Genomic DNA, 14606 nt, shown 5'->3' on the forward strand with positions numbered 1-14606 from the left:
TAACACTAACCCTAACCCTAACACTATCCTAGGGCTGATGCTAACCCTAACCCTAACCCTAACACTATCCTAGGGCTGATGCTAACCCTAACCCTAACACTATCCTAGGGCTGATGCTAACCCTAACCTTAACCCTAACACTGTCCTAGGGCTGATGCTAACCCTAACCCTAACCCTAACACTATCCTAGGGCCGATGCTAACCCTAACCCTAACGCTATCCTAGGGCTGATGCTAACCCTAACCATAACCCTAACACTCTCCTAGGGCTGAGGCTAACCCTAACCCTAACACTATCCTAGGGCTGATGCTAACCCTAACCCTAACCCTAACACTATCCTAGGGCTGAGGCTAACCCTAACCCTAACACTATCTTAGGGCTGATGCTAACCCTAACGCTAACCCTAACACTGTCCTAGGGCTGATGTTAACCTTAACCCTAACACTATGCTAGAGCTGATGCTAACGCTAACCCTAACCCCAACACTATCCTAGGTCTGATGCTAACCCTAACCCTAACACTATCCTAGGCCTGATGCTAACCTTAACCCTAACCCTAACACTATCCTAGGGCTGATGCTAACCCTAACCCTAACACTATCCTAGGGCTGATGCTAACCATAACCCTAACCATAACACTATCCTAGGGCTGATGCTAACCCTAACCCTAACACTATCCTAGGGCGAATGCTAACCCTAACCCTAACCCTAACACTATCCTAGGGCTGATGCTAACTCTAACCCTAACCCTAACAATATCCTAGAGCTGATGCTAACCCTAACCCTAACCCTAACCGTAATACTATCCTAGGGCTGACGCTAACCGTAACCCTAACGCTAAAACTATCCTAGGGCTGATGCTAACCCTAACCCTAACCCTAACACTATAATAGGGTTGATGCTAACCCTAACCCTAACAGTATCCTAGGCCTGATGATAACCCTTACTCTAACCCTAACACTATCCAAGGGCTGATGCTAACCCTAAGCGTAACACTATCCTAGGCCTCATGCTAACCGTAACCTTAACCCTAACACTATCCTAGGGCTGATGCTATCCCTAACCCTAACACTATCCTAGGGCTCATGCTAACCCTAACCCTAACACTATCCTAGGCCTGATGATAACCCTAACCCTAACCCTAACACCATCGTAGGGCTGATGCTAACCCTCACCGTAACAATAACACTATCCTAGGTCTGATGCTAACCCTAACCCTAACACTATGCGAGGGCTTATGCTAACCCTAACCCTAACCCTAACACTATCCTAGGCCTGATTCTAACCCTAACCCTAACACTATCCTATGGCTGATGCTTACCCTAACCCTAACCCTAACACTATCCTCGGGCTGATGCTAACCCTAACACTAACACTATCCTAGGGCTCATTCTAACCCTAACCCTAACTCTAACACTATCCTAGGGCTGATGCTTACCCTAACACTAACACTCTCCTAGGCCTGATGATAACCCTAACCCTAACCCTAACACTATCCTAGGGCTGATGGTAACCCTAACCCTAACACTATCCTAGGGCTGTTGCTAACCCTAACCCTGACCCTAACACTATCCTAGGGCTGATGCTAACCCTAACCATAACACTATCCTAGGGCTGATGCTGACACTAACCACAACACTAACACTATCCTAGAGCTGATGCTAACCCTAATCCTAACACTATCCTAGGCCTGATGATAACCCTAACCCTAAACCTAACACTATCCTAGGGCTGATGCTAACCCTAACCCTAATACTATCTTAGGGCTGATGCTAACCCTAACCCTAACCCTAACTTTATCCTAGGGCTGATGCTAACCCTAACCCTACCCCTAACACTATCCTAGGGGTGATGCTCACCATAACCCTAACCCTAACTTTATCCTAGGGCTGATGCTAACCCTAACCCTACCCCTAACACTATCCTAGGGGTGATGCTCACCCTAACCCTAACCCTAACACTATCCTAGGGCTGATGCTAACCCTTACCCTAACACTATCCTAGGGCTGATGCTTACCCTAACCCTAACCCTAACACTATCCTAGGGCTGATGCTAACCCTAACCCTAACACTATCCTAGGGCTGATGCTAACCCTAACCCTAACCCTAACACTATCCTAGGGCTGAAGCTAACCCTAACACTAACACTATCCTAGGCCTGATGATAACCCTAACCCTAACACTAACACTATCCTAGGGATGAAGCTAACCCTAACAGTAACACTCTCCTAGGCCTGATGATAACCCTAACCCTAACCCTAACACTATCCTAGGGCTGATGCTAACCCTAACCCTAACACTATCCTAGGCCTGATGCTAACCCTAACCCTAACCCTATCCTAGGGCTGATGCTATCCCTAACCATAACCCTAACACTATCCTTGGGCTGATGCTAACCATAACCCTGACCCTAACCCTAACACTATCCTATGGCTGATGCTAACCCTAATCGTAACTCTAACACTATCCTAGGGCTGAGGCTAACCCTAACCCTAACACTATCCTAGCGCTGATGCTAACCCTAACGCTAACACTATCGTAGGGATGATGCGAACCCTAACCCTAACCCTAACCCTAACACTAACCCTAACCCTAACACTATCCTAGGGCTGATGCTAACCCTAACCCTAACCCTAACACTATCCTAGGGCTGATGCTAACCCTAACCCTAACACTATCCTAGGGCTGATGCTAACCCTAACCTTAACCCTAACACTGTCCTAGGGCTGATGCTAACCCTAACCCTAACCCTAACACTATCCTAGGGCCGATGCTAACCCTAACCCTAACGCTATCCTAGGGCTGATGCTAACCCTAACCATAACCCTAACACTCTCCTAGGGCTGAGGCTAACCCTAACCCTAACACTATCCTAGGGCTGATGCTAACCCTAACCCTAACCCTAACACTATCCTAGGGCTGAGGCTAACCCTAACCCTAACACTATCTTAGGGCTGATGCTAACCCTAACGCTAACCCTAACACTGTCCTAGGGCTGATGTTAACCTTAACCATAACACTATCCTAGAGCTGATGCTAACGCTAACCCTAACCCCAACACTATCCTAGGTCTGATGCTAACCCTAACCCTAACACTATCCTAGGCCTGATGCTAACCTTAACCCTAACCCTAACACTATCCTAGGGCTGATGCTAACCCTAACCCTAACACTATCCTAGGGCTGATGCTAACCATAACCCTAACCATAACACTATCCTAGGGCTGATGCTAACCCTAACCCTAACACTATCCTAGGGCGAATGCTAACCCTAACCCTAACCCTAACACTATCCTAGGGCTGATGCTAACTCTAACCCTAACCCTAACAATATCCTAGAGCTGATGCTAACCCTAACCCTAACCCTAACCGTAATACTATCCTAGGGCTGACGCTAACCGTAACCCTAACGCTAAAACTATCCTAGGGCTGATGCTAACCCTAACCCTAACCCTAACACTATAATAGGGTTGATGCTAACCCTAACCCTAACAGTATCCTAGGCCTGATGATAACCCTTACCCTAACCCTAAAACTATCCTAGGGCTGATGCTAACCCTAACCATAACCCTAACACTATCCTAGGGCTGATGCTAACCGTAACCATATCACCATCATAGGGTTGATGCTAGCACTAACCCCAAGCCTAACACTATCCTAGAGCTGATGCTAACCCTAACCCTAACACTATCCTAGGCCTGATGATAACCCTAACCCTAACCCTAACACTATCCTAGGGCTGATGCTAACCCTAACCCTATCACTATCCTAGGCCTGATGATAACCCCAACCCTAACCCTAACACTATCCTAGGGCTTATGCTAACCCTAACCCTAACACTATCCTAGGGCTAATGCTTACCCTAACCCTAACCCTAACACTATCCTAGGTCTGATGCTAACCCTAACCCTAACACTTTCCTAGGGCTGATGCTGACCCTAACCCTAACGCTAACACTATCCTAGGGGTGAGGCTAACCCTAACCATAACACTATCCTAGGGCTGATGCTAACCCTAACCCTAACCCTAACACTATCCTAGAGCTGATGCTAACCCTAACCCTAACACTATCCTAGGCCTGATGATAACCCTAACCCTAACCCTAACACTATCCTAGGGCTGATGATAACCCTAAACCTAACACTATCCTAGGGCTGATTCTAACCCTAACACTAACCCTAACACTATCCTAGGGCTAATGCTAACCCTAACCCTAAACCTAACACTATCCTAGGGCGGATGCTCACCCTAACCCTAACACTAACAGTATCCTAGGGCTGATGCTACCCCTAACCCTAACCCTAACACTATCCTAGTGCTGATGCTTACCCTAACCCTAACACTATCCTAGGCCTGATGATAACCCTAACCCTAACCCTAACACTATCCTAGGGCTGATGCTAACCCTAACCCTAACACTATCCTAGGGCTGATGCTTACCCTAACCCTAACCCTAACACTATCCTAGGGCTGATGCTAACTCTAACCCTAACACTATCCTAGGGCTGATGCTAACCCTAACCCTAACCCTAACACTATCCTAGGGATGAAGCTAACCCTAACAGTAACACTATCCTAGGCCTGATGATAACCCTAACCCTAACCCTAACACTATCCTAGGGCTGATGCTAACCCTAACCCTAACACTATCCTAGGCCTGATGCTAACCCTAACCCTAACCCTATCCTAGGGCTGATGCTATCCCTAACCATAACCCTAACACTATCCTTGGGCTGATGCTAACCATAACCCTGACCCTAACCCTAACACTATCCTATGGCTGATGCTAACCCTAATCGTAACTCTAACACTATCCTAGGGCTGAGGCTAACCCTAACCCTAACACTATCCTAGGGCTGATGCTAACCCTAACCTTAACCCTAACACTATCCTAGGGCTGATGCTAACCCTAACCCTAACACTATCCTAGGGCTGATGCTAACCCTAACCTTAACCCTAACACTGTCCTAGGGCTGATGCTAACCCTAACCCTAACCCTAACACTATCCTAGGGCCGATGCTAACCCTAACCCTAACGCTATCCTAGGGCTGATGCTAACCCTAACCATAACCCTAACACTCTCCTAGGGCTGAGGCTAACCCTAACCCTAACACTATCCTAGGGCTGATGCTAACCCTAACCCTAACCCTAACACTATCCTAGGGCTGAGGCTAACCCTAACCCTAACACTATCTTAGGGCTGATGCTAACCCTAACGCTAACCCTAACACTGTCCTAGGGCTGATGTTAACCTTAACCCTAACACTATGCTAGAGCTGATGCTAACGCTAACCCTAACCCCAACACTATCCTAGGTCTGATGCTAACCCTAACCCTAACACTATCCTAGGCCTGATGCTAACCTTAACCCTAACCCTAACACTATCCTAGGGCTGATGCTAACCCTAACCCTAACACTATCCTAGGGCTGATGCTAACCATAACCCTAACCATAACACTATCCTAGGGCTGATGCTAACCCTAACCCTAACACTATCCTAGGGCGAATGCTAACCCTAACCCTAACCCTAACACTATCCTAGGGCTGATGCTAACTCTAACCCTAACCCTAACAATATCCTAGAGCTGATGCTAACCCTAACCCTAACCCTAACCGTAATACTATCCTAGGGCTGACGCTAACCGTAACCCTAACGCTAAAACTATCCTAGGGCTGATGCTAACCCTAACCCTAACCCTAACACTATAATAGGGTTGATGCTCACCCTAACCCTAACAGTATCCTAGGCCTGATGATAACCCTTACTCTAACCCTAACACTATCCAAGGGCTGATGCTAACCCTAAGCGTAACACTATCCTAGGCCTCATGCTAACCGTAACCTTAACCCTAACACTATCCTAGGGCTGATGCTATCCCTAACCCTAACACTATCCTAGGGCTCATGCTAACCCTAACCCTAACACTATCCTAGGCCTGATGATAACCCTAACCCTAACCCTAACACCATCGTAGGGCTGATGCTAACCCTCACCGTAACAATAACACTATCCTAGGTCTGATGCTAACCCTAACCCTAACACTATGCGAGGGCTTATGCTAACCCTAACCCTAACCCTAACACTATCCTAGGCCTGATTCTAACCCTAACCCTAACACTATCCTATGGCTGATGCTTACCCTAACCCTAACCCTAACACTATCCTCGGGCTGATGCTAACCCTAACACTAACACTATCCTAGGGCTCATTCTAACCCTAACCCTAACTCTAACACTATCCTAGGGCTGATGCTTACCCTAACACTAACACTCTCCTAGGCCTGATGATAACCCTAACCCTAACCCTAACACTATCCTAGGGCTGATGGTAACCCTAACCCTAACACTATCCTAGGGCTGTTGCTAACCCTAACCCTGACCCTAACACTATCCTAGGGCTGATGCTAACCCTAACCATAACACTATCCTAGGGCTGATGCTGACACTAACCACAACACTAACACTATCCTAGAGCTGATGCTAACCCTAATCCTAACACTATCCTAGGCCTGATGATAACCCTAACCCTAAACCTAACACTATCCTAGGGCTGATGCTAACCCTAACCCTAATACTATCTTAGGGCTGATGCTAACCCTAACCCTAACCCTAACTTTATCCTAGGGCTGATGCTAACCCTAACCCTACCCCTAACACTATCCTAGGGGTGATGCTCACCATAACCCTAACCCTAACTTTATCCTAGGGCTGATGCTAACCCTAACCCTACCCCTAACACTATCCTAGGGGTGATGCTCACCCTAACCCTAACCCTAACACTATCCTAGGGCTGATGCTAACCCTTACCCTAACACTATCCTAGGGCTGATGCTTACCCTAACCCTAACCCTAACACTATCCTAGGGCTGATGCTAACCCTAACCCTAACACTATCCTAGGGCTGATGCTAACCCTAACCCTAACACTAACACTATCCTAGGGCTGAAGCTAACCCTAACACTAACACTATCCTAGGCCTGATGATAACCCTAACCCTAACCCTAACACTATCCTAGGGATGAAGCTAACCCTAACAGTAACACTCTCCTAGGCCTGATGATAACCCTAACCCTAACCCTAACACTATCCTAGGGCTGATGCTAACCCTAACCCTAACACTATCCTAGGCCTGATGCTAACCCTAACCCTAACCCTATCCTAGGGCTGATGCTATCCCTAACCATAACCCTAACACTATCCTTGGGCTGATGCTAACCATAACCCTGACCCTAACCCTAACACTATCCTATGGCTGATGCTAACCCTAATCGTAACTCTAACACTATCCTAGGGCTGAGGCTAACCCTAACCCTAACACTATCCTAGCGCTGATGCTAACCCTAACGCTAACACTATCGTAGGGATGATGCGAACCCTAACCCTAACCCTAACCCTAACACTAACCCTAACCCTAACACTATCCTAGGGCTGATGCTAACCCTAACCCTAACCCTAACACTATCCTAGGGCTGATGCTAACCCTAACCCTAACACTATCCTAGGGCTGATGCTAACCCTAACCTTAACCCTAACACTGTCCTAGGGCTGATGCTAACCCTAACCCTAACCCTAACACTATCCTAGGGCCGATGCTAACCCTAACCCTAACACTATCCTAGGGCTGATGCTAACCCTAACCATAACCCTAACACTCTCCTAGGGCTGAGGCTAACCCTAACCCTAACACTATCCTAGGGCTGATGCTAACCCTAACCCTAACCCTAACCCTATCCTAGGGCTGAGGCTAACCCTAACCCTAACACTATCTTAGGGCTGATGCTAACCCTAACGCTAACCCTAACACTGTCCTAGGGCTGATGTTAACCTTAACCCTAACACTATCCTAGAGCTGATGCTAACGCTAACCCTAACCCCAACACTATCCTAGGTCTGATGCTAACCCTAACCCTAACACTATCCTAGGCCTGATGCTAACCTTAACCCTAACCCGAACACTATCCTAGGGCTGATGCTAACCCTAACCCTAACACTATCCTAGGGCTGATGCTAACCATAACCCTAACCATAACACTATCCTAGGGCTGATGCTAACCCTAAACCTAACACTATCCTAGGGCGAATGCTAACCCTAACCCTAACCCTAACACTATCCTAGGGCTGATGCTAACTCTAACCCTAACCCTAACAATATCCTAGAGCTGATGCTAACCCTAACCCTAACCCTAACCGTAATACTATCCTAGGGCTGACGCTAACCGTAACCCTAACGCTAAAACTATCCTAGGGCTGATGCTAACCCTAACCCTAACCCTAACACTATAATAGGGTTGATGCTAACCCTAACCCTAACAGTATCCTAGGCCTGATGATAACCCTTACCCTAACCCTAACACTATCCAAGGGCTGATGCTAACCCTAAGCGTAACACTATCCTAGGCCTCATGCTAACCGTAACCTTAACCCTAACACTATCCTAGGGCTGATGCTAACCCTAACCCTAACACTATCCTAGGGCTCATGCTAACCCTAACCCTAACACTATCCTAGGCCTGATGATAACCCTAACCCTAACCCTAACACCATCGTAGGGCTGATGCTAACCCTCACCGTAACAATAACACTATCCTAGGTCTGATGCTAACCCTAACCCTTACACTATGCGAGGGCTTATGCTAACCCTAACCCTAACCCTAACACTATCCTAGGCCTGATGCTAACCCTAACCCTAACACTATCCTATGGCTGATGCTTACCCTAACCCTAACCCTAACACTATCCTCGGGCTGATGCTAACCCTAACACTAACACTATCCTAGGGCTCATTCTAACCCTAGCCCTAACTCTAACACTATCCTAGGGCTGATGCTTACCCTAACACTAACACTCTCCTAGGCCTGATGATAACCCTAACCCTAACCCTAACACTATCCTAGGGCTGATGGTAACCCTAACCCTAACACTATCCTAGGGCTGTTGCTAACCCTAACCCTGACCCTAACACTATCCTAGGGCTGATGCTAACCCTAACCATAACACTATCCTAGGGCTGATGCTGACACTAACCACAACACTAACACTATCCTAGAGCTGATGCTAACCCTAATCCTAACACTATCCTAGGCCTGATGATAACCCTAACCCTAACCCTAACACTATCCTAGGGCTGATGCTAACCCTAACCCTAATACTATCTTAGGGCTGATGCTAACCCTAACCCTAACCCTAACTTTATCCTAGGGCTGATGCTAACCCTAACCCTACCCCTAACACTATCCTAGGGGTGATGCTCACCATAACCCTAACCCTAACTTTATCCTAGGGATGATGCTAACCCTAACCCTACGCCTAACACTATCCTAGGGGTGATGCTCACCCTAACCCTAACCCTAACACTATCCTAGGGCTGATGCTAACCCTTACCCTAACACTATCCTAGGGCTGATGCTTACCCTAACCCTAACCCTAACACTATCCTAGGGCTGATGCTAACCCTAACCCTAACACTATCCTAGGGCTGATGCTAGCCCTAACCCTAACCCTAACACTATCCTAGGGCTGAAGCTAACCCTAACACTAACACTATCCTAGGCCTGATGATAACCCTAACCTTAACCCTAACACTATCCTAGGGATGATGCTAACCCTAAAACTAACACTATCCTAGGCCTGATGCTATCCCTAACCCTAACCCTATCCTAGGGCTGATGATATCCCTAACCATAACCCTAACACTATCCTTGGGCTGATGCTAACCATAACCCTGACCCTAACCCTAACACTATCCTATGGCTGATGCTAACCCTAATCGTAACTCTAACACTATCCTAGGGCTGAGGCTAACCCTAACCCTAACACTATCCTAGCGCTGATGCTAACCCTAACGCTAACACTATCGTAGGGCTGATGCGAACCCTAATCCTAACCCTAACCCTAACACTAACCCTAACCCTAACACTATCCTAGGGCTGATGCTAACCCTAACCCTAACCCTAACACTATCCTAGGGCTGATGCTAACCCTAACCCTAACACTATCCTAGGGCTGATGCTAACCCTAACCTTAACCCTAACACTGTCCTAGGGCTGATGCTAACCCTAACCCTAACCCTAACACTATCCTAGGGCTGATGCTAACCCTAACCCTAACGCTATCCTAGGGCTGATGCTAACCCTAACCATAACCCTAACACTCTCCTAGGGCTGAGGCTAACCCTAACCCTAACACTATCCTAGGGCTGATGCTAACCCTAACCCTAACCCTAAGACTATCCTAGGGCTGAGGCTAACCCTAACCCTAACACTTTCTTAGGGCTGATGCTAACCCTAACGCTAACCCTAACACTGTCCTAGGGCTGATGTTAACCTTAACCCTAACACTATCCTAGAGCTGATGCTAACCCTAACACTAACCCTAACACTATCCTAGGTCTGATGCTAACCCTAACCCTAACACTATCCTAGGCCTGATGCTAACCCTAACCCTAACACTAACACTATCCTAGGGCTGATGCTAACCCTAACCCTAACACTATCCTAGGGCTGATGCTAACCATAACCCTAACCATAACACTATCCTAGGGCTGATGCTAACCCTAACCCTAACACCATCCTAGGGCGAATGCTAACCGTAACCCTAACCCTAACACTATCCTAGGGCTGATGCTAACTCTAACCCTAACCCTAACAATATCCTAGAGCTGATGCTAACCCTAACCCTAACCCTAACCGTAATACTATCCTAGGGCTGACTCTAACCGTAACCCTAACGCTAACACTATCCTAGGGCTGATGCTAACCCTAATCCTAACCCTAACACTATAATAGGGTTGATGCTAACCCTAACCCTAACAGTATCCTAGGCCTGATGATAACCCTTACCCTAACCCTAACACTATCCAAGGGCTGATGCTAACCCTAAGCGTAACACTATCCTAGGCCTCATGCTAACCGTAACCTTAACCCTAACACTATCCTAGGGCTGATGCTAACCCTAACCCTAACACTATCCTAGGGCTGATGCAAACCCTAACCCTAACACTATCCTAGGCCTGATGATAAACCTAACCCTAACCCTAACACCATCGTAGGGCTGATGCTAACCCTCACCGTAACAATAACACTATCCTAGGTCTGATGCTAACCCTAACCCTAACACTATGCTAGGGCTTATGCTAACCCTAACCCTAACCCTAACACTATCCTAGGCCTGATGCTAACCCTAACCCTAACACTATCCTATGGCTGATGCTTACCCTAACCCTAACCCTAACACTATCCTCGGGCTGATGCTAACCCTAACACTAACACTATTCTAGGGCTCATTCTAACCCTAACCCTAAATCTAACACTATCCTAGGGCTGATGCTTACCCTAACAATAACACTCTCCTAGGCCTGATGATAACCCTAACCCTAACCCTAACACTATCCTAGGGCTGATGGTAACCCTAACCCTAACACTATCCTAGGGCTGTTGCTAACCCTAACCCTAACCCTAACACTATCCTAGGGCTGATGCTAACCCTAACCATAACACTATCCTAGGGATGATGCTAACACTAACCCCAACACTAACACTATCCTAGAGCTGATGCTAACCCTAATCCTAACACTATCCTAGGCCTGATGATAACCCTAACCCTAACCCTAACACTATCCTAGGGCTGATGCTAACCCTAACCCTAATACTATCTTAGGGCTGATGCTAACCTTAACCCTAACCCTAACTTTATCCTAGGGCTGATGCTAACCCTAACCCTACCCCTAACACTATCCTAGGGGTGATGCTCACCATAACCCTAACCCTAACGTTATCCTAGGGCTGATGCTAACCCTAACCCTACCCCTAACACTATCCTAGGGGTGATGCTCACCCTAACCCTAACCCTAACACTATCATAGGGCTGATGCTAACCCTAACCCTAACACTATCCTAGGGCTGATGCTTACCCTAACCCTAACCCTAACACAATCCTAGGGCTGATGCTAACCCTAACCCTAACCCTAACACTATCCTAGGGCTGAAGCTAACCCTAACACTAACACTATCCTAGGCCTGATGATAACCCTAACCCTAACCCTAACACTATCCTAGGGATGATGCTAACCCTAAAACTAACACTATCCTAGGCCTGATGCTATCACAAACCCTAACCCTATCCTAGGGCTGATGCTATCCCTAACCATAACCCTAACACTATCCTTGGGCTGATGCTAACCATAACCCTCACCCTAACCCTAACACTATCCTATGGCTGATGCTAACCCTAATCGTAACTCTAACACTATCCTAGGGCTGTTGCTAACCCTAACCCTAACACTATCCTAGCGCTGATGCTAACCCTAACGCTAACACTATCGTAGGGCTGATGCGAACCCTAATCCTAACCCTAACCCTAACACTAACCCTAACCCTAACACTATCCTAGGGCTGATGCTAACCCTAACCCTAACCCTAACACTATCCTAGGGCTGATGCTAACCCTAACCCTAACACTATCCTAGGGCTGATGCTAACCCTAACCTTAACCCTAACACTGTCCTAGGGCTGATGCTAACCCTAACCCTAACCCTAACACTATCCTAGGGCTGATGCTAACCCTAACCCTAACGCTATCCTAGGGCTGATGCTAACCCTAACCATAACCCTAACACTCTTCTAGGGCTGAGGCTAACCCTAACCCTAACACTATCCTAGGGCTGATGCTAACCCTAACCCTAACCCTAACACTATCCTAGGGCTGAGGCTAACCCTAACCCTAACACTTTCTTAGGGCTGATGCTAACCCTAACGCTAACCCTAACACTGTCCTAGGGCTGATGTTAACCTTAACCCTAACACTATCCTAGAGCTGATGCTAACCCTAACCCTAACCCTAACACTATCCTAGGTCTGATGCTAACCCTAACCCTAACACTATCCTAGGCCTGATGCTAACCCTAACCCTAACCCTAACACTATCCTAGGGCTGATGCTAACCCTAACCCTAACACTATCCTAGGGCTGATGCTAACCATAACCCTAACCATGACACTATCCTAGGGCTGATGCTAACCCTAACCCTAACACTATCCTAGGGCGAATGCTAACCGTAACCCTAACCCTAACACTATCCTAGGGCTGATGCTAACTCTAACCCTAACCCTAACAATATCCTAGAGCTGATGCTAACCCTAACCCTAACCCTAACCGTAATACTATCCTAGGGCTGACTCTAACCGTAACCTTAACGCTAACACTATCCTAGGGCTGATGCTAACCCTAACCCTAACCCTAACACTATAATAGGGTTGATGCTAACCCTAACCCTAACAGTATCCTAGGCCTGATGATAACCCTTACCCTAACCCTAACACTATCCAAGGGCTGATGCTAACCCTAAGCGTAACACTATCCTAGGCCTCATGCTAACCGTAACCTTAACCCTAACACTATCCTAGGGCTGATGCTAACCCTAACCCTAACACTATCCTAGGGCTGATGCAAACCCTAACCCTAACACTATCCTAGGCCTAATGATAACCCTAACCCTAACCCTAACACCATCGTAGGGCTGATGCTAACCCTCACCGTAACAATAACACTATCCTAGGTCTGATGCTAACCCTAACCCTAACACTATGCTAGGGCTTATGCTAACCCTAACCCTAACCCTAACACTATCCTAGGCCTGATGCTAACCCTAACCCTAACACTATCCTATGGCTGATGCTTACCCTAACCCTAACCCTAACACTATCCTCGGGCTGATGCTAACCCTAACACTAACACTATCCTAGGGCTCATTCTAACAATAACCCTAAATCTAACACTATCCTAGGGCTGATGCTTACCCTAACACTAACACTCTCCTAGGCCTGATGATAACCCTAACCCTAACCCTAACACTATCCTAGGGCTGATGGTAACCCTAACCCTAACACTATCCTAGGGCTGTTGCTAACCCTAACCCTAACCCTAACACTATCCTAGGGCTGATGCTAACCCTAACCATAACACTATCCTAGGGCTGATGCTAACACTAACCCCAACACTAACACTATCCTAGAGCTGATGCTAACCCTAATCCTAACACTATCCTAGGCCTGATGATAACCCTAACCCTAACCCTAACACTATCCTAGGGTGATGCTAACCCTAACCCTAATACTATCTTAGGGCTGATGCTAACCCTAACCCTAACCCTAACGTTATCCTAGGGCTGATGCTAACCCTAACCCTACCCCTAACACTATCCTAGGGGTGATGCTCACCATAACCCTAACCCTAACGTTATCCTAGGGCTGATGCTAACCCTAACCCTACCCCTAACACTATCCTAGGGGTGATGCTCACCCTAACCCTAACCCTAACACTATCCTAGGGCTGATGCTAACCCTAACCCTAACACTATCCTAGGGCTGAGGCTTACCCTAACCCTAACCCTAACACAATCCTAGGGCTGATGCTAACCCTAACCCTAACACTATCCTAGGGCTGATGCTAACCCTAACCCTAACCCTAACACTATCCTAGGGCTGAAGCTAACCCTAACACTAACACTATCCTAGGCCGGATGATAACCCTAACCCTAACCCTAACACTATCCTAGGGCTGATGCTAACCCTAAAACTAACACTACCCTAGGCCTGATGCTAACCCTAACCC

Source organism: Lemur catta, chromosome 2 (assembly GCF_020740605.2).
Source record: "Lemur catta isolate mLemCat1 chromosome 2, mLemCat1.pri, whole genome shotgun sequence".
In the NCBI taxonomy this organism is placed as follows: Eukaryota; Metazoa; Chordata; class Mammalia; order Primates; family Lemuridae; genus Lemur; species Lemur catta.